Source organism: Canis lupus, chromosome 3 (genome assembly GCF_048164855.1).
Source record: "Canis lupus baileyi chromosome 3, mCanLup2.hap1, whole genome shotgun sequence".
Classification (NCBI taxonomy): domain Eukaryota; kingdom Metazoa; phylum Chordata; class Mammalia; order Carnivora; family Canidae; genus Canis; species Canis lupus.
In genome coordinates, this window is record NC_132840.1 from 58,158,830 (window position 1) to 58,179,248 (window position 20,419).

Sequence of the window (20,419 nt, forward strand, 5' to 3'; positions counted from 1 at the left end):
CCTGCGCCCAGGGATGGGAGAAAGACCAATGGGCGCTGCTTACCTTCATAGTGAGAACACAGGGCTCCTTTGTTCTGCCTGTGAGTTGTGATTTCATGATGCAACTTGCTTCCAAAGCTGCCATGGCCCAAGTCTGGCCAGAAACAGGATCCCAGGCTCCTGCTGAGAACTCCAGGTCCCCTTGGGAGAGGAGAGGGAAACACAGGACCCAGACTGGAAGATGGGGTGTGGGGTCACCCGGCCGACCCTGTGCCCATGGCCAACGGTGTGTGCCAGGGTGAAGGCTGAGCCCCTCTGCAGCCCTACTTAATGCTTACTGAGCACCTGCTATATGCCCACCTTCCTCCAGGCCTGTTTAAGTCAACATCTATGATCCTGAGAATCCCATGGAGCAGGTGCCACTACTCTCCCCATTTCAGGAACCTGGACACAGAGGCTCAAAGGTCAGCAGACAGGCCAGAGGTCATTTTTAGACCAGTAAGTGGTGGGCAGAGGCTAGACCCAGGCCAGCATTGATTCCACACCAGAGGCAGAGTGAGGTTGTAGGTCAGGGTGGACTCTGGAGCCACACCACCTGGGCACCAAGCCCGAGTCTGCTGTCTATAGGGTGTGTGACCCTGTGCACTTTCCCTCTGTGCCCACAGCTCCTCGTCTACAATATGGGCCAAAGAGAACTCTTACTTCTTAGAGCTGCTGCATCCTGCAGGTCCCTACAAGTCCCCTTTCTGAATACAGGGAAGGGTTTCTGGGCTGGGGGCTCTCAAAGGTATCGGCATCACCTGGAAACCTGTCAGAAAAGCAGATTCTTGGTCCCTTCCCAGGCCTGCTGACTCAGAGACCACTGTGGGCCCAGCCATCCATGTTTCCTGTGCCCTCCAGGGATTCTGGGAGCGTGACCCTGTCTGAGAACCACCCATCTGGGCAGTTACATTGGCGTGGGTTTTTGAACTGGGCTTATCTCAGTTCAAACCTTGGCTAAGCCCTTCTGCAGGGAAAGTTGGGTAAGTTCTGGAACTTTCTGCCCTATGGTGGTCTTAGAGATAAAATAAGGATCATCATCTTACCCTGGAGATCTTAGTCAGGGTCAAAGAGGAGAAAGCAGTGGTAAAGGGCTTATTAAACTGTGGAGTGCCACCCAAGGTCACCAAGTCACACTCTCCTCTGTGTGTCCCCTGCAGAGCCTCCCTCCCTGATGCCCTTGGGTCTGGGGTGACATGGGAGGTGAAGACATGGAAACACATTCACATCTCTGCCCTGCCCCCATCACCCAGCCGCCAGCAGAGCCTGGAGCTGCATGCTGGAGCTGCAGTTTGAGCAGGAGCCTCCGGACACAGGCGGCCCAGCACCTGTTCCCATCCCCGGCCAGGTTTCACAGCCACCCTCCAACCCTGGGCTGGCCCGAGCCTGGCTGTGGCTCCAGGTCGAGCTCCTGAAACCGGCTGCTCTTGAAGACAGCACAGCATCTGAGTCCTGAGTCCCTAAAGAGTGTACTGGGGATGGTGGGAGTGGAAAGGCCAGGCTTCTGACAGCCTGGGCCCCATGCAGAGCTCTCCCAGAGCCAGAGCAGGTCTGGAGTTTGCTATCCACTGGCCAGCGGCCACACGTTCCCCTGCCCTCCGCAGCCATCTGTCTGCAGGCAGATCAGTCCCACAAGACTCCGCCAGGTCAGGAAGCCACCACAGGCCCCCCAAGTGAACCTTCCTACTCCTGGGCTCCTGGGAGGGTTTGGCAAGACCTGCTCACTGCCCCTGAAAGGCTCTGACCACTGAGGCTCCAAGGAAGATGGAGCCTCACTCTCCCACAGCAGGCAAAGCTGTCCCCTGCTTTATGCTGCTGTGCAGAAGGGCCCAGAACAAGGGGCTCCCCAGGGCCGGCCCAACAGCCGGAATGCCACAGGGTAGAAGGTTCTCAGGTCACTCCCTCCCGAGAAGCAGGGCTTCAACCCTCACATAGCTGCTTCTGGTGTTCCATGCTCCAGGCCCTGGGCCTCATTCCATCGTGGGGAGGTGGCACCTCACAAAGCCAGCCATTGCCCCACCAGCGGGTCTGCCTGAGGCCGGCTCATGCTCAGGGGCCTATGTTGGTGAACAGCCATCCTGAAGCTCTTAATCATTGGGGGCCCAGCCCTGCGGAGGGGAGGGAAGTATAGCCAGGGGGCGAGGAAAGAAGCTGAGCTGCAGAAGCGCTCACACAGCTCTGGAGCCGGGACCACGTTGTGCAGCTCCACTGAGCTGGGGCACGATCACGGGATGCAGATCGCCCCGGGAGGGGGGCAGGCCCCTGGGGGAGGTGTCCTTCTGCAGGGGGCAATCCTCTAGAAGAGGAGCAACAGGTGAGCGACCAGCCTACAGACCCCCAGCAGCAGGGGACTTGCCCTCCATGTCCCACAGCATCTACCCTAGGCCCCTGAGAACACAGAGTGAAGTGGGGCCAGCATTGTCCTGCTGCTCCTGGGCCAGCAAGGCGGCTGGAGGAGACGTGGGGGAGATCTCCCAGACCCCACCATGGAGGCAATGACACATACCACAACCACCCAGGGAAGGATTCTGAAGGCACCCAAGGCAAAGCTGCTCCAAGTGCTTGTGACCTACCAGTGACATCTCTAGGGGGAAACCAACTCAAAGTTGTGCCCACTGTTTACCCATCATGAATCACTCCTGGGCTGGGGTGCAATGTCCCAGACCCGACTGGTCATCTGGTACCAGTGACTTGGAATCCAGCAGCCTCAGGCACAGGACCAAGAGACACTGGCAAAGTGTCTCTTGGTACACAGAAGATGCATGGGCTTTGAAGCAACGGTCTCAATTTCAAGTCCTGGCTCTGCCACTTGCCTGCTATGTGACTCTGAACAAGTTACTTGACCTCTCTGAACTTCCACTTCCTGCCCTGTAAAAGGGGGGCCATGATAGCCACTTAGGGGGCTGTAGATAGGGTTAAATGAGACATGAGCTGTCCAGTTACTACATCTCACAGAAAGAGTTAACTGTCATGAAAGAGAGCACACACACAAACTCCCCTTGCTCTGTGTTTGCTGAGCCTCATGGTGCTCCAGGGCCTGTGCTAAGGCTTCTGCTGGGGAGTGCAGAGAAGAGAGAATCCTGGGCGTGCCCTCAGGGAACTCTCAGCCTGGTCCAGACCACGTAGCACCCTCATGAAGGGGTAAGGACAGCAAAGTCCCCTTTCCCATTTCAGACTGAATCCCATAGCAACCTCACACAGGAGATAGTTTTAATCCCTGTTACAGTTTACAGACGGGAGAACCAAGGCTTCAAGAAGACAGGGACTTGCCTGTGCTCGGAGGAAGAACAATCCAGCCCTGAGGAAAGGAGGGCAGAAAAGCGTGTGTCTACAGGAAATCCGGGGGCCAGATGCTGGCATGTCCTCATCCTCCTCCCAGTCCAAGGTTCCCAGCTCTGCTCCTTGGGACTCCAGGGCTCTGACAGAACCCTGACGTGAGGGAGGGGCTGTAGAGCCCGCTGTGGGGCTGGTGAGGGCCACACTTCAGCTCACCCCTCGCCCTGCCATGGGCAGAAGCCCTACAACTAACAACACGTGTTTTCCTGGGCAGGCTACTTCCTGGGCAGGCCAAAACAAGGGGGCTACAGGTGTGGCCCGAGGCAGGCACACACTCCACCTCCTGTGGCACTTGCTTGAGCTTAGCACCCGGCAGCTCTGGAGCTGGGTGAGCACTGGGCATGAGCTGGCAGCTGTGTGGCCCAGGTGGTCTACACCTGCTGCAGCCTCCCCACCACCCCCAGGGCTCCACCAGCATCTGAGTAGGAAAGCAACAAACACCTTGTGGCTGGGAAAGGTGGAGCCTGTGGGAAAGGCGTTGAAATCAAGAAGCACAAGCTGGGATCCCTGGGTGGTGCAGCGGTTTGGCGCCTGCCTTTGGCCCAGGGCGCGATCCTGGAGACCCGGGATCGAATCCCACGTCGGGCTCCCGGTGCATGGAGCCTGCTTCTCGCTCTGCCTGTGTCTCTGCCTCATTCTCTCTCTCTCTCTCTCTCTGTGACTATCACAAATAAATAAAAATTTAAAAAAAAAAAAAAAAAAAAAGAAGCACAAGCTGCTCCTCCTCTGCGTCCACTTCCTTCCCCGTCCCCGCTGGCCAGAAGCCCACACACCTATCCCTGCAAACCCAGCGCCTGGCAAAGCCCACTCCCAGGGGGGGTAGCCGGGCTCTCAAATGAGCAGAGGCTGTTGTGTTAACCTGTTATCACCAGGTTCAGGGCTCCTGGCAGCACCCCCTCTGCCCTGGACGTGGACCCCAGCCGGGCCACAGCCCATCCCACAGGAGGTCCCTGCTCAGAGGGAGCCAAGGTTTGGCTTCTCTTATCCCTGTTTTTGGAGACGCACTTGTTCCCTGGGGCGACTCATGGGTCACTACAAACCTGGCAGCTTAACACCCAGTAAGCTGCCCCCTCACAGCTCTGGGGTTCACAATCAAGGTGTCACCAGTGCCATGCTCTCTGGGGGCTCTTGGCCAACCAGTCTCTTGCCTCTTCCAGCTTCTGGAGGCTGCCCAGGGTCCTGGCCCCATGGTCACACTGCCTTCTCCAGGCCCAAACAAAGGCCCTCATGCCTTCCATAACGATTCTGTGGTGGCATTGGGGCCTACCAACAGCCCAGCATAGACTCCTCCTCCCGAGAAGCTTACTTCAGCTTCCTCTCTACCACAGCACTCCTGGGGCCCCCACCGAGGCTGTTAGGACTCCCGCACAGAGGCTCTCAGCCAGCCCAGCTGAGAGTTCAGGGAGGTGGAGTTCAGGCCAATGAAGGCTTGCATCCTCTGGGGTCAAGCGGTCCACTAATCTGAGCTGAGCAGCATGTCCCCAGCCAAGGAGCCACACACGCTGTGCCCTCCACTTGAACACTACATCCCTTGGTCTGGTCAACTGCCGCTCATCCCACAGGCTCATCTTACACTGTCCTACAGGGGAGGCCCCCCCACAACACGAAGTTAGACTCCCCTACACCTTGTCGGCCCCTATCGTGTTTGCACCAAAGATGTATGTGCACGGTCACATGTGTAAGCACACCGTGTCCCCACTAGACTCAGACACTGAGGAAAGACCACTCAGTCCTGCATGAAGAAACAAAAGATGGTCTTCTGGGGTCTCTTGCATCCCTCTAGAAATAAAGAATTCAGCAGCTCCTGAAAAGCCTACCCGTCCCTCCTTGGCTCTGATGTGCAGAAGGCGACCCCAATTCCACTTCTGTAAGTGGCCCTTCTCTGTACGACAGCCCCATCCTATCGTCTGTGCATGGGGGACAGCACCAAGAGCCCCCGCGTGGCTTGGAGAATGATCTAGAATACACTCAGTCTTCTCCACGCTCTCTGACCTTCTGAAAGGTCTTCACGTTTTGGCTTTATCTATGACCCAACCCACAGGCAACATCAACACAAGACAGCAGAGTAGAGTTTAGGAGGAAAGCAAAAGCTCATTAATTTTCAGGAAAATGCAAGTGAAACCAAAAATGTGATCCTACTTTTTAGCTTCCAAATGTAACAAGATTGATAAGACACAGTACCAGCCAGGGTGTGCAGAAAGGGGCACTCACAAAGCCTGTCGGTGGAGCCGTGATTTATTTCAACCATTCTGGAAAACCATCTAGTGGGAGTTATTCAAGTTGAAGACATGGAGTCCCTCTGACCTAAGAGCAGTGCTGCTTCTGGGAATCTCTCCAACTGAAATAAAAGCGCCAGCCCAAAAGATGCATGAGCAAGAATGTTCATGGTAGAAGTGTCTGTAGCAGAAACACAGAACTGACAGCCCCACGTTCTCTGGACTACAAAACATCCATTACAGTGCAGGTTCATCTATGTAACCTGACTTGCAGAGAGGTGCACAAAATATTGAGTGGGGAAAAACAACAAGAAGTACTATGAACAGTACGGTTTTGTTTTTTAAAAAAGCAGTAGTAAATGGAGCATCTGGGTCCTGCTGTATCTGGAGGCAGCAGGACAGCAGGGACAGCAGGGGCCTCGGCATGCCAGCCCCACGTTTGGGTATGGGGCACACAGGCGATGGTGGCCAGGAAGGTCCAGGGCCCGGCTCCCAGAGCAGGCAGGACAGAACTACCCACCGGGGACCATGCTTGCAGCTCACACCCTCAGAAGAGCCCCTCTGGGGCCTGGCTCTCCCTGCAGGACAGGTTCTGCCCCTCTCCAGGCAGCTGTGTCAGCATCATCACAGGCCAGAAGACACAGACACGGAGACAGCACACGTGCTCATACACACATACACAGAGGCTCACACACAAGCACACACGTGTGTCCACCCACCCACATCAACATGGTAAGGACCCGTGTGAACAGGCACAGTTGTGGGCAGACAGCATGCCGTGGACAGCAGACTGCCAGCGCCCAAGGCCACCCTAAGCCTGGAAGCTAAACAACTGCTAGGCAGGCAGCGCCTCCAGCCCATCGGCCAGTGAGTCCAGCCCCGTGGAGAGATGTGGCAGGCACTTCCCCAGCACAACTCCTGACTGCCGCTCTACCTGAGCCCACCACCACTCGGAACCAGGAGGCCAGGAGGCTGAGGTAGGTGTTCAGGCGAAGAGCAGTCAGAAGCCTCAACTCTGAGTCAATCCCGTCCTATATTAGTTAAACCTGCAGTCCTTCCATCGGTAAACCTCACAGCTTAACAGATACTCCAATAGAGATAGTTACGACAACGTCCCCAAACTGTTAGCTGTTGCCGCCTCTGGGACAGGATTGGGGAGAAGGGACTCCACTCTGCAGACTTCTGTGTCCATTGCATGTTTACAATGAGCACCTAATCCTTCTGGAATTTACAACTGTTACAGAGACTAGCTGTTCTCTGGATGTCATGACCGGGGCCACGTCCTTTACCTTAGAGGATCCTGACAGTGGAGACCCGAGGGAACAGAGAAGCCCCTGTGGCCTCATGCCCTCAGGGCTCTAGAAAGGCCCAGACAGGGGATCCCTGGGTGGCTCAGCGGTTTAGTGCCTGCCTTTGGCCCAGGGCGCGAACCTGGAGTCCCGGGATCGGGTCACGCATCGGGCTCCCGGCGTGAAGCCTGCTTCTCCCTCCTCCTGTGTCTCTGCCTCTCTCTCTCTCTCTCTCTATCATAAAATAGACAAATAAATCTTTAAAAAAAAAAAAAAAAAGAATGAAAGAAAGGCCCAGACAGGAGAGGGCACGGAGGCATTTCTGAGCAGCCTCAAAGCACTTACTGGCAGAGCCAGGGAGGACTGCCCTGGGCTCCTGGCACCCAGCCCCTGCTCCTGCCCGCATGAGCCGCAGTCCTCTGCACACTGACGGATGGAGGGGGCCCAGCTGGACCTCCCCTGGGGTCGGCAATGGTTCAGAGCTGCATCTTAGCTGCCCATGGCCCCTAGCGGCCACCCAGGGCTGTCTTCTCTGGGACAGAAGCCATCACTGCAGGGAGGTGGTTGCTGTCATCTCTCCTCAGAAACAGATAAGACCTGGATGAGGTGTGGCACATGGAGGGGGCACCTGTCCACAACCAGTGTCTCTGGGTCTGCAGGATACCAGGCCCCCCTGATGTGGTGACCACCATTAGCCTCAGCTCCCCCTCCTGGCTAAGCATCTGGCATTTCAGGCACGTGGCATGAGCGCCGGGACCAACACCCACCCTCACAGCTGTCACGGGGCTTCTCAACCAGGGTTCAAAAGGCACAGGCATGTGGGCTCAGGCCCCAGATCCTCGGCTGGTTCTGATGTGTGATCCACGGACAGCCCGTTCTTGGTGGTGTATATGCTGGACCTTCTGTTTGCCCCTTCCCTCACTGTGACCCTGCGGTAGGGCCTTGTCTGCAGGTCGCACTTGTATATTATTTCAGATGAACCTCCTTTGGACTAAAGTGCCCCAAAGCGGCAGGCCTGGGAGGTGGTTGGGGGCTCACTTCCTTCTGGCATCCCTCTGCATTGGATGTGGGCGGGAAACCAGTCTCTGTGGAAGGAGCAAACCTGCATTGCCTCACCTAAGTCCCTCAAGCCAACAGTCAGTTCCAGCAGTGAGCCACCGACCTTACAAGGATCAAAGGCAAGGACTTCAAGCTGCTTGACATTCCCTGGGAATGTTAAAACACCAGTCCATGTCAACCAGACTTTCCCACTCTCAAGGCTTCCAGAACACTCCACTGGGTGAACTTCCAGTTGAGTCATCATGAGTGGAACATAGCCACGTCTAGCCTCTCACCATCCAGGACACGACTCACCCCTGGTAGCTGCTCACTGCTGCATGTTGCCCTCCAGCAACAAGAGCTTAGTCCTGGCTTCCCTAGCTGCACCCATGGGCCACCCAGCTCACCCAGAAACCAGGGCCAGAATTGCAGAAGGAGCATCCCCCAACACCACGTGTGGCTCTGGACACTCATCCAGAGCTGTGTCGCCGAGGCCCTATAATCAGAGCAGGCTCAGGGCAGTGCCAGTCAGCTCCCCCAGGCAGGAGGGGCCCTAACCCAGATGGGTGTGGAGTGCAAGCAGACTCAGCTACGCTGTCCTCACCACCTGCAGACACAGCTGGGAAAAGGATTCAAAGTCAACAATCTTTCACATTACGCTTATCCACTTGGCTGTCTTTTAATGACAAAAATGACATATGCCAAAAGCAAACAATGAGGCACAAAAAGAAGCCAATCTCCCTCCCTGTCAGCAGCACTCTGTGGCCCGGGTCACTGTCCCAGGGTGATGGCCAGTGGCATGCCGTGTCCCTCCCACTTCCTCTGTGCCTGTAAACATGCAAACACATATGTTTCCGTGTTCTTTTCCACTGAAAATGAAGTCATGCACTTAGGAAACTGAAATGTCTTTTAACAAGTATCTTTCTAGATCAGAAGATACAGATGTGAGTTGTTCTTTTTAACAAGTGTCTGCTAGTCCATATAGGTAAACCACACATTATTAAAACATCCTCCTCCTCGTCGGCGTTTTAGTCAGGATCCTCCAGAGAAAAAGAACAAACAGGAAGCATACAGAGAGAGAAATTTATTTCAAGGAACAGACTCATGTGACTGTGACGGCTGGCAAGTCTAAAATCTGGCAAGTGAGGCCGGCAGGCTGCAGGCCCATGGGAGTTTCAGCTTGAGCCAGAAACAGTCAGTGAGCAGAATTCCTCCCCCTTCTGGGCAGGGGAGTCTTTCCTATAAGGGTCTTCAACTGATTGGATAAGGCTCACCCACTTCATGGAGGATAATCAATGTTTCAAAGTCTACTGATTTAAGTCTTAATTTCATCTAAAACATACATACACACACCCTCCACAGAAATATTCAGAATAATGTTTGGCAAAGTATCTGGGTACCAGGGCCTAGTCAGGTTGACATAAAAAATTAACCATCTCGGCAAGCATTCAAACATTTACTGAATCATCACTAATTGGGAAATTCTAGACTGTAATATTTTTGTCCACATAATTTTCTTTAATCTTCTCAATAAACCATGAGGTACACAGAACTGCCCTACCACACCCACCACGAATGAGGCTCAGAATTCAGGTTTGTCTAACAACATGATCTGAGCGCTTACCAGCTCCTCCCTGTAAGGTGGGTTCGACAGCAGCGCCGGCCGACAGGGTTGCTGTGTTGTAAATACACATGCAGACAAAGTGCCTGGCACTCTGTAAATGTCCAACAGAGACAGAGACTACTTCTGCTCCCAGCAGAGTGCAGGGGCCTGGACAGCCCTTGCTCAAAGTGCAGGAGCACTCCCACAGCACGTGGGTGGGCGCAGCAGGTGCGCAAACTATTTACAAACCACACCCGGTGCCTGCAAGCTGGGAGGCTCCTTAATTAAGAAGCAGCCTGGCCCACCACCTGGCAGTGTGTTTCCATTTCCTGGCCTGAGCTTCGGTGTTGCCACAGTTGGCTCTTTGCAGAGGAGATCTGAGAAACATTAGCGCTCTCCGAAGCCCACGCTCCAGACCTACTGGGGAGCCCACCTCGCCATCTGCCACGGGCCCCACACTGAGCATGTACCAACAGCCCGAGTGCAGGGTAACTGAGGACCATGTGTGCCACACACTTTCGAAGGCTGAGGGGGAGGCTGTGCAGCTCTGTGCTGGGCGTGCTCCCCACCAACACCCGAGCCAGGGCCCCAGGCCAGCTCTGCACAGTAGGACATGGTTCTCACTGCACATTCCCCAGGTGCTACTCTGACCCTGTGCTCTTTGTACTGGACTCACCTCAGGGGCATGAGATGCAGAGAAGTCACTGCCAACTGCTAGTGTCTGCTGCTTTCAAGCCACCCAGAGCTGGAAGGTGACTCCTGGGACCACAGGCAGGGCACACTGCTCTGCTGTCCACCACCCCGCTGCACATACACAGACATACCTCCACGCCCATTTAGGCATGAGAACTGGGGTCACTGCATGACCACTGAGGCAGTTTTTCTCTGGGCTTCTGAGGTGGAGACAGGAGTGTGAGCACTAAAGGGTGATAAATGTGGGCAGCACTGACCCACCGGCCACCATCCTCACCCTGATCCATGTGGGAAGGCCCCCACTGCTGGGAGAGGGCAGTGGAGGGACAAGGTGATGCTGACCAAGTGTAGCTGAGCCCCTGCTCCAGGAGTGACAAGGAACAGGAGGGTCTGGGGTTGGTACCCACAACCTGGGGAAGCCAGCTTCTCAGGGGTACAGATGATGGGGGTGAACACCTCAGGATCTCCAAGACGGGGACTCAGAGAGGGGCTGAGATCAGGCCAGCAGTCCCAGTAAGCAGACAGGTAAAGGAAACTTGCCCTGGAAGAAATGAAGTCACTCTCTGGGCACTTGGGAGTCAGGAAATAAAGCCAGCTTCAGAAATCAAGATCATCACACTTTCCCCCCAACCAACTTTGTGACCACTAAAATTCCATTCCCAGGACACAGACAAATGCCAGGTGTGTGGCTCCTCGGGAGGTTCTTCTCCGTGGAGCACCGAGCGCAGCACTCGACCTCTGCTGGGAAAGACAGCTGCCGACTCTAGAATGGGCAGAAGCATGGGGCTGTCAGGTGGAGATTTCTGAGTTGGAAGTGGTAGGACTGCCTGCAGGGAAATTTAACTTAGTTCATATTCTTGCTTGTCATAAGAGGGTTTATTTCCCCCAAGTCCCCTGTTCTATCATAGTCTGAGTCCCCTAGAAGCACATTTTGAGATTAAGGTTTGAGAGCAGGTGGTTTACTGGGTGGTTATCATCAGGAGCTCTGTAGGAAGTGGGAAAGGAAGGGGGCCAGTGCCAGGTGCTTTCACCAGCAGGATGTCACTGTGGGCAGTAGGTCTGGAGCACTCCCCATCGCTACTACCAGAGCCAGGAAACTGGGTTCCTTATTCACCCACTTCCCTTTGTCGTTGGCCAAGGGCTGCTCCTGGAGGCGCTTAACATCAGGGCACTGAAGCCTGGCCTGCACCTTGGGGTGCTGAGCCTGCACCTGGGGGCGCCGAGCCTGGCTGGTGTTTGCAGGGGGTGCAGGACGCACAGAGATGTTACTCTGGGCATTATTGTGTCTCATCCTGTCATGAGACAAGCCTTTTCTAATCTCAATCATGAACCAAGTAAAATGATACACCCACTCTGTAGAGAAGTAACCGTCTTAAAATTGGGAACATCTCTACCATTGGCTTTGACATCCCACCCAATGCAGAAAATCCTGCTGAACCAGCATTCTGAGCAAAGTCATCTGCACTTGAGTGACCCCAGGACAGCAGGACCTTTTCTCTTCCTGATCCCACCTCCCCTGCTGTACAAAGTCCAGACTGTGAGACACAGGGCTTCATCTCACTTCAAAACATCTCTCCCTGTGATTTACACCTATTAGACCAGCACTTGCTCAAAGACAGAGTATATAACCAAGGGTATCTCTGTAGCCACAAACAGGAAAACAAAACCAAACCAGACATTCTGTTGTTTGTGGGAGACAGAACAATGACCCCCAAAGATGCCCAGGGCCTAATCCCTCAGAACTTGAGAGTGTTGCCCTCAATAGCAAAAGGGACTTTGCAGGTGTGATTAAATTAAGGGCCTTGAGGTGGGGATATTGTTCTGGATTGTCCAGGAGGGTCCGTGTCATCACAAGGGACCTTACAAGGGCAGAGGGAAGCTAGTAAGTGAGAGGAGATGTGAACATGCAGGCAGAGGTCAGAGGGTTAAGGATGCTGCTTTCCAGACAGAATAGGACCAGAAGCCGATGAAAGCCCCTGGAAGCCAGAAAAGACAAGGAACAGAACTCACCCCTGAGGCCTCAGAAGCAACACAGCTCTGCTGACACCCTGATTTTGCCCTAGTGACACTCTGACCTCTAGAAATATAAGACAAGTTTATGTGGTTACAAGCCACTAGATTTTCAGTCACCTGTTACAGCAGCAATAGGAAATTAGTGGTCCATCTTCATGGCGGCCCTTGACATAGTGAAGTCAAAGACCACAGCCCTGCCTCCCAGTTTTTTCAGCCACCTCTCACAAAACTGATCTCTAGGCCTTCAGGGTCCCTGTCACCCTGCTCAGTAAACTCTAGTGCCCACGACTATGTACCTCATCACGTGGTGGCCCCACACGATGGACATGCGACTCCATTTGAGACAGCCCTTGATCTAAACAGCCCTTATCTCCATCCTGTTTATGTTGAGATGGCCCTTGTCACACTGACAGCCATACACAAGTCCCCTTCCTGTGAGACATTTCAGCCTGTTCCCTATGTCCTGCATGTGCACTCTTTTCAAATCAAATGTATGAGTCTATATTTCTTCTGCTCACCCCTTAAACTTAGTTTTCTTCCTAATTCTGACCCATTGTTCCAACCCAGCTAAGTCACCTGGGAGTCTGACTTCCAGTGATAAGGAACCAGAGCGCGCTCCCCTGCAGGGCTCCACACCTGCTGCACCCTTTCAGAATCTGCCCTGCCCCTGGCCTGCAGAGGCTGGAGCCATGGCCTATGCCCACAGCTATCCCTTTCCTGATCCCCCAGAGAGAAGCACAGCCCAAGGACAAAAACTGGAGGTTTTTCTAAGGACAACTGAGAAAAAATGCAGAGGGAGTAGCAATCTAATCAATTTGAGAACATTAAAGTGGTCCCAGAACTGCACAGATTCATGCTGTATGGGCCCCTGTCCAGAGGCAGGGCCCCCAGGACCATCACAAGATGCCCACAGATGTCTCCTTGACTTTATTCCCTGAAGACAGGCTTCATAGACCCCCCACTTCCGATGCTCCCACACACGTGCCCCCTTGCAGAAGAGCAGGGGTCTCCCCACTACCTGGAGGGCAGCACACGTCCACGTCCCCTGGACCATGAAAGCCTTAAGTCATGAGGTTCTGTTGAGTAAGAACAAACCCTCTCTGCTAATTTCTTCATAGGCTCCCACCTATTCCCCAGCTGAGAAGCAGACATTTAGCTGTAATCACCCTCAGTGAATTAATAAAGATACTCAGTGAAACAGCCAAAGGCAGAGAGCTGGAGGACACACTGCAAACCTTCGTCTGGCTTCACCCCAGTTCAGCCTGACCATTGGGCTCCAGATAAGCCCAGGATAAGCTCATCCTTCCCATATACAGCTGGGCAGGGACCTAGACCAAGACAGAGTATATAACCAATTCTATATAAAGAACTCTTACAACTCAACAACAAAAAGATGACTCTTTTTTTTTTAAATGGGCTGAGCACTTCAGTAAACATTTCTCCAAAGGAGATGTCCCAGATGGCCAACAGACACATGAAAAGATGCTCAACCTCACTCGGCATCAGGGAAATGCAGATCAAAACCACCACGAGGTATCCCCTCACATCTGTCAGGATAGCTAAAATCAACAACATAGGAAGCAACGGTGTTGGTAACGATGTGGAGAAGGGGAGCCCTCATACACTGCTAGTGGGAATGGAAGCTGGTGCAGCCAATCTAGAGAACAGTATGGAGGGTCCTCAAAAAGTTACAAATAGAGCTACTCCAGAACCAGCAACTGTACTACTATGGATTTACACCTCCCAAAAAATGAAAACACTAATTTGAAAATATACATGCACTCCTATGTTTATTGCAGCATTATCAACAATAGCCAAATTATGGAAACAGCTCAAGTGTCCATGGACTGATGAATGGGTAAAGATGTGTGTGTGGGAGGGGGTGTATAAAAGAATACTATTCAGCCACAAAAAAAGAACAAGATCTTGCCATTTGCAAGGATATGGATAGAGCTAGAGATTATTCTGAGTGAAATAAGTCAGTTGGAGAAAGACAAATATCCTATGATTTCAATCATATGTGGAATTTAAGAAACAAATGAGTAAAGGGAAAGAGAGAGACAAACCAAGAACCAGACTACAGACTCTAGGGAAGAAACTGATGGTCACAGAAGGGAGGTGGTGGCAGGACAGGGGACAGGTGATGGGGATTCAGGAGGGCATTTGTGATGAGTGTCAAGTGATCTGTGAAAGTACTGAATCACTATGCTATACAGCTGAAACTAGTATTACACTTTATTTAAATATACTGGAATAAATATAAAAGTTCCTCTGAATTTAATCATGCAAAAGTCAAATTTGCACATGATTTTTATTTATTTTTTTCATGACATATTTATTTTTTATTTTTTTAAGATTTTATTTATTTATTCATGAGAGACACAGAGAGAGAGAGAGAGGCAGAGACATAGGCAGAGAGAGAAGCAGGCTCCACACAGGGAGCCCAATGTGGGACTCGATCCCGGGATTCCAGAATCACACCCTGGGCTGAAGGCGGCGCTAAACTGCTGAGCCACCTGGGCTGCCCTGCACATGATTTTTAAAGTATCTCCACCATTGATTTAAAAAGTAGGGGCATCTGGGTGTCTCAGTAAATGAAGCATCTGCCTTTGGCTCAGGTCATGATCTCAGGGTCCTAGAATCAAGTCCTGTGTCAGGCTTCCTGCTCAGCAGGGAGTCTTCTTCTCCTTCTACTCCTTTCCCTGCTCGTGTGTGTGCTCTCTCTCAAATAAATAAATAAAATCTTAAAAAACACACACACAAACAAAAAGCATGCTAAGTGAAGGAAGCCAGACACAGAAAGTCACACATTGTATGATTCCATTTCCATGAAATATTCGTAATAGCTAGATTCCTAGACACAAAAAGCAGATTCATGGTGGCTGGAGGCTGGAGGAGGGAAGAACTGCCTAATGGGTCCAGGATCTCCGTCCAGTGGGATGAAAAAGTTTTGAAACCAGAGAGAGGTGATGGTTGCACAACACTGTAAATTCACTAAATGCCACTGAATTATTCACTTTAAAATGGTTAATTTTACGTAATGTGACTTTTAACTTAATTTTTAAAAGTCTAGTCTCCACTTTCAACCCAAGAATTTACCTTCATCCTCCCAAAACTGCACTGAGATGACCAAAGCAACAGGGAGCTGAGCACGTGTCCCGGCCTGGCTGCTGTGACATGCCTGCACTGGGAGCTCACCAATGGCAGAAATTCACCTCTCAGCTCTGGAGGCTACAAGACCACGATCAAGGTCGCAGGTTTGCAGTCTCACAGTTGGTCAAGCCGCTATGTCCTCTCATGGCAGGAGGCAGGAGGGAGCTCTCTGGAGTCTCTTTCATACGGGCACAGTCCCATCACGGGGCCTCCACCTTCGTGAACTAATCACCTCTCAAAGGTCCTGCCTCTAATACTGGGGGTCAGACCTGAGCAGAGGAAGCCAGTGGGGGCACAAACCTTCAGTCCGTAACAAGGCTCTACAGCAAAGACGTGTGTAAAGCCTCCTCTTGGAACAGATGGAGGGAACGTGGTCAGCAAAATGAAGGAATGAATGAATGAATGCATACATACATACATATGTAAAACAGGCTTGTGATCTATACAAGGAAATGATGGATCCACCTGGGAAATAGGTAGAAAGGTCTCCAAGCTCAAGGCAATGGGGACCTGGAGCAAGAGAAGGAGGAGCCTGCGCAGGAGGTGGCATGCCAGCATGCCCATGAGCTGTGGGCAGGACTGGCCTCCACATGGTCCCATCTGGGTAAGTGGACACAGATGCATTGTAACACGCTAAAGACATGGCCATAAGGCCACAGAGAGGAGGGCCAACTGCAGGTCACCCCAACAAGCATGAATGAGACCCCAAACCCTTAGCCCAATGCCAGTGCCCTAACTCACTGGACTGCAAGCATTTGTCTAGAACCCAAAGTCAGATACATTTACAGCAGGACTCAGCATATGCGTAGATCCATCTCTCACTGAAATAATACTTACTACTAGTGTTGCATTCTGATGTTTTCTGTTCTGGTGTAGTTGGTTTCATTAAAAAAAAAAGAAAGAAAGAAAGAAAAAGATGCTGGCCACAACCCACTAACATGATTCAATGCAGCTTAGGTCTCCATGGTAACTCCACCACTCACCATAAACAGGTGCCCCTAAGGTACCCCAAAGAGGATGGGAGAGGAGGTGGAGGCACGGAAGTGTCAGAAAGAGGACAATTTCTAGGTTTCAGGGACTCTTTCAGAGCCCTAAGAATTGCTGGCATCCCTGAGGAGAGGATGCAGGCTCAAGACATGGGGCTCTGTCATTCATCTGCCACAAGGGATGCCCCTACTTCATCTGCTCCCAGCAGATACGTGAGAGCTTTGTGCAAATCAAAGAGAAAAATACAAATGTCACAATGGGGAAAAGGGCCGAAGGCATGAAGTGGCAATTCACAGAAAAAGGAAAAATGTGACAAGGACACAGCTTATTAACTTGAGGATGCACCCACCCCCAGCACTCTAGAGCCTCTTCTGTCTGCAAGGGGGTAGGGAGGATGAGGGATGAAGAGAAATAGCTTCTGAGAAGAGCCTTTTTGTAAGTTATGAATTAGGGCCCTTTAATATTCTTGGAGAGACAAAAGGAAGGCCTGATTCCTTTTTAATTACTTTGGGTAGCTTGTCTGCTTCTCTGATTAAGCTCCCGTGCTGAGCCAGGGCCTGGGCTTTCATGGGGTCATGCAGATGAAGAGATGTGTAACCTCCCTGGAAATCAGATGGATGCAGAATAACGTGACCATGCAGAGTCACTGGAACCTGCCAGCCTGGAAAAAGTAATAATGCCAGTGTTGGTAGGATGGGAAGAGGCACTGACTTTCCACAGTGCAACCTGCACTTTCTGTCAAGATTTAAATTGCACATGCTCTCTGATTCAGCACTTCCATGCGCACACATTTATTGAAGGAAATAATTGGAAAAGCTTGCACATATATTTACCAGAAGGTGAAATGCTGAAAACAAGCTAAATGGCCATCAGGATCATGTACCCACATGCGCGGAGTACCAAACGAAGATAGGGCCCCTGTATGGGATGTGCCTTATGGTTCCTACTGCAGAGAGGAAGACATGAAGACTCGGGGCCTCTCCACAGCATGGTCGAAGCATAGCTGCATGACCATAAACCTATTTTCTGGACAGAATATGACCCTACAACAACCTACTGTAGACATGCTTAAAAGCAACGAGTATCTGCTGAGTTTCTCCTATGTGCCAGGCACTGTTCCAGATGCTGAGAACACATCACTGATTAAAATAGACAAAAGCTTTTGTCATTCAGATGCCACAGCAGTCTGTACACACCTGGGAGGAAGGACCGCAGGACAAGCGGATGAGCAGGCTCAGTTGCAGCATTGTTCTGCATAATGTGATCTATTCATCCATTCAACCAACAGTTACTAAGCAGCCACTCTTTGCAGGGCATCTCCAGGGCCTCCCTCTGGCCTGCCAGGCTCACAAGGCACAGGCCTGGATCTTCTAGTCTCCTGGGTCACAATCCGGCCCAGGGCAGATGCAGAGCCCATCCCTCAGAAACCCTGAAATCTGCCAAACCCAATGAATGAGCACAAGAAAATATGAAGACAAGGCTTTGGAATAAGATCCTTCCTTTTCCCCTAAAATAGAATTATTACTTTAAATTCTTATGTCAGGGACACCTGGGGGGCTCAGGGGTTGGGCATCTGCCTTTGGCTCGGGGCATGGTCCCAGTCCAGGGGTCGAGAGTCCCACATCGGGCTCCCTACAGGGAGCCTGCTTCTCCCTCTGCCTTGTGTGTCTGCCTCTCTCTGTATGTCTCTCATGAATAAATAAATAAAATATTTTAAAAATAAAAAAATAAATTCTTATGACAAAAGTAACATTCTTGAAAGAAAAACTGAAGCAATTTAGAAATATCAATGGTGAAACTCCCCCTACCATAGCCTCACTTCTAAGAATGAATTCTGATCCCCTTCTCAAGCTCTTTTCAGATTCCCAACCATGTCCCCTCTCAGAAAGGTCTCCCTGATCACTCTGCCACAGTACCTAACCTGTTCACTTTACATGCTTATCAAAAATAGAACTGCTTTATTTTTATCTGATTACTGCTCACTGACTGTGTCATCCACACCAAGGACAGAACCTTCACACATAAGCTGAAGACTACAGAAAAGGAGCTTCCATCCACAGAGCTAACAGCTAAGTCTGGAGACTGAGATACAGAATTCTTCCAAGGAGTAATAAAAGATACTTCTAGTTCTCCCTCATTGAGTCCATCTTCCCAGCTTCCTCTCTCAAGTCAGCTCCTTGAAAGCTCTGGATCTTGTGTGTCCTTGGCTTTTTAGAGTTCTCATCCAGAAGACCCTGTGTCTGTAAGTATCTTATGAGTCTGTGGATCAGTTTTCCTGTCCATGGCCCAGGGCTAGCAAGAGGACCAGGCAAAGCCTAGGGTCCCTGCCCTGCAGTATCCCCATCCAAGACTGGGGCCTCTGGGTCCCCAGAGGGGTGTCAGAGTTACTATGATTCCATGAGACACAGGGTATGCGTTTGCTAAAACATGAGAGCAAAAGCAATTAAAAAGGCATTAGTTGTGCTTTTGTGTCGACTTATGTTCTTAAAACTAATTATTGGTTCATTAAGAGTCCCAGCCTTCATCAAAGGTTTTGTCACATGGCAACAGCTGAGGCACCTGAATTATGAGTATGAAATAGAAGGTTTAGCAAAAGAAATCAGGCCTCACAATCATGAGCCACTTGGGCTCTGGGGTCATCAGGACAAACTCTTACTGAGACCTGTGAACTTGGGGGAAGCAATGAAAACATACCTGATTCATGGTGTGCTTCTCAGCTCCCCATGCTATAAAAGTGAGCCAGAAACTTTATCATCTTGACTTTTGCATAGATCTTCCTGATATGCTTCCAGTCATAGACCTTTGGCTCTTCTAGAAAAACAGGAGCAAAAAATTGTTGATCAATCACAGGAAATAATGTCCTCTTTCACTGAGACCCCACTGTGATGAAAGTGGACGGCCCGTGCCAGGTACAAATGCATATCCACCAAGACCGGAGGAGGAGAGTCATCAGCAGAACAGAGGAGCAAATCAATCTGTGGGCATGGGTGGATGTGGGGGTGGGGGGAGGCCATCTGGAGGTCACTGCACCTGAGGCTAACCTGGAGACAGATGTGGTCCAGGAAGCAGTGAGCCCTTCGCAGCTCTAAGGCTGGGACTAAGGCATTTCACACAGAAATGGAAATGAGATATGGAGCTGGAAGCAGGGTGGCTAAGGTGATCATATACAGAACACCTCTGCTGGACCACAACTTAGCAGTCAGGTACCTATATCTAGGTCAGACATCAGAGAGTCAATCTCAAGGAGGATCGATAGCCTATTAGTTAGTTACATGGGTACACGTTACCCCAAAGCTGAGTCACTCACAACAACAGACATGTATTATCTTTCTGCCTCTCCAGATCAGGAATTCAAGAGTAGGTGAGCCAGGTGGTTCAGGCTTAGCTCTCCTCAAGGCACAGTCAAGACACAACCCAGAGCTAAGTCATCTGAAGACTTGTCTGGGGCCGGGCGGTCTGCGTCCAGGATGGCTCCCTCACCACCTGGACTCTCCAGAGGCTGCCTGGGCATCTGCATGACATGGCAGCTGATCTCCCCAAACAGTGAGAACAGAGAGGAAACTGCAGTGCCTCTTGGACCTAACAGTGGAAGTCGCACATGGTCATGTTTGCCATATTCTATTTGTTAGAATAAAGTCACTAAGCCTGATGCTCAATCAGGGAAGTAGACTTAAGCTCTACCTCGTACAAGATGGCATACCCAAAAATCTGTAGCAAACTGAAAAAGCCACACCATCCCAGAAAAACAGACCTCCACACATGGGGTTCAGGGGTCCTCCAGCTCTAAAGACAATTTCTTCTGACCATTCTAAAGCCCATCCCACCATTTAATAAGCCCCCTCATATTCATGAAGCACCTATGCACTTGTGTGTAGCTTATTCTAAAAACAAATACAAATTATCTAAATATAATTGCCAACCAGAATCCTGGATACTTAAGTGGGGGTGGGGATTGTAACATACAAGGAATCAAACTATAAAAGAGAAAAACTGACCCCTAAGAGATCAGAAATAATTCTGAAGACGGGAGATGAAAAACCACAACCCTAATTGTGGTATCTTCAGGGAGAATC

At 51.2% G+C, this 20,419-nt stretch overlaps 1 long non-coding RNA gene across 7 annotated transcripts in view; it reads right to left on the reverse strand.

Annotated features, from left to right (window-relative positions):
* Window positions 1–20,419, reverse strand: part of LOC140630807 (uncharacterized) — a 68,944-nt gene that overhangs the window by 42,876 nt on the left and 5,649 nt on the right. For 6 of the 7 annotated variants that reach the window (XR_012028487.1, XR_012028483.1, XR_012028486.1 and 3 more), the window contains exons 2-3: window positions 19,041–19,157; window positions 44–180 (exon numbers count right to left, since the gene is read on the reverse strand). This is a non-coding gene — a long non-coding RNA (uncharacterized lncRNA). Of the gene's footprint in view, window positions 1–43; window positions 181–681; window positions 788–19,040; window positions 19,158–20,419 lie in introns of all 7 variants that reach the window. The other variant, XR_012028484.1, reaches the window with a different exon arrangement.